This window comes from Balaenoptera ricei, chromosome 4, assembly GCF_028023285.1.
Source record: "Balaenoptera ricei isolate mBalRic1 chromosome 4, mBalRic1.hap2, whole genome shotgun sequence".
NCBI lineage: Eukaryota > Metazoa > Chordata > Mammalia > Artiodactyla > Balaenopteridae > Balaenoptera > Balaenoptera ricei.
In genome coordinates this window covers 98,736,141-98,737,623 of record NC_082642.1, presented here as the reverse complement: position 1 = coordinate 98,737,623, position 1,483 = coordinate 98,736,141, and positions in this window count along the sequence as shown.

Genomic DNA, 1,483 nt, shown 5'->3' with positions numbered 1-1,483 from the left:
TGCTTCCAAGATATAAAGGGTGTAGCATTCCAATCTGGAGAGGTTTTGAGGCTCCTTGAGCAGAGAATTTTTTAAAAAAAAATCCATAGCATATGCATTTTCCATCAACCTGCTATTAAAAACAAATGCTTACATATAGTTATCATTTCCAGGTATTTTATCTCCTGTGTACCTATCAGCTTTCATACCTTAAATTCTCGGTCCATGAAAGTCCAGAAATGGGGAACTTTAACTATAGCATCTGAAATAAAATATAATAGTTATAGTTTTGATTTGCATTTTTCTAATAATCAGTGATGTTGAAAATCTTTTCATGTGCCTCTTGGTCATCCATATGTCTTCTTTGGAGAAATGTCTATTTAGGTCTTCTGCTCATTTTTTGATTGGGTTGTTTGTTTTTTTGATATTGCGCTGCATGAGCTGTTTGTATATTTTGGAGATTAATCCCTTGTCAGTTGCTTCATTTGCAAATACACTACCATGTGTAAAACAGCTGGTGGGAATCTGCTGTATAGCTCAGGGAACTTGGTGCTCTGCGATGACCTAGATGGGGGGAGGGAGGGAAGGGAGGTCCAAGAGGGAGGGGATATATGTATATATATAGCTGATTCACTTTGTTCGTTGTATAGCAGAAACTAACAGAACATTGTAAAGCAACTATACCCCAATAAATAAATAAATATATATATATATATAAATATAGTAGTGATAATCTTTTTGCAATTATTTTTAACGGCTGTATGTTTGGTTTGTTTTTCTCTTTTATGTCTAAAGGGCTTTATCTGTAACATTCTTCAAGGAAAAGAGTATGATAATACAGCCTTCTTTGTTCTTGGATTTCTAATTAATTCTAGGCTATATATAATAATTCCACAGAATTTTCTTTTTGCTTCAAAAGCTACACTCCTCAGTGATAAGCAGTTGGAAGTAAATTCCCAGTTAAGTAGGCATGAAGTTGGCAAGGAAGGAAGAAGCAGCAGAGAAGTTCAGGTTGAAACAAATGAAAGGACTTAGATTCTTTCCATGTTCTAAATCTTCAAGGCTGAAGATACTGTTTTGCTCACTCAAGCCCATATTCCGTTATTTCCTTGATAAAAAATAATGACTGTGCCAAAACTAGAAGCAACAAGATGTTTCTTCATAAGTGAATAAAGAAACTGTGGTATAGCCATATGAGGGAATATTATTCAGCAATAAAAAGAAATGAGTGATCGAGAGACAAAAAGACATGGATGAATTTTAAATGCATATCGCTAAGTAAAAGAAGTTTGTCTGAAAGGTTACATATTGTATGATTCCAATTATATGACGTTCTGGAAAACTCAAAACTATGGAGACACTAAAAAGATCAGTGGTTTCCAGGGATTCTAAGTCTGGGTGGGGGGAGGTAAATAGGTGAAGCATGGGTTTTTTAGGGTGGTGAAACTATTCTGTATGATACTGTAATAGTGCATATATGACACCATGAATTTGTGAAAACTCA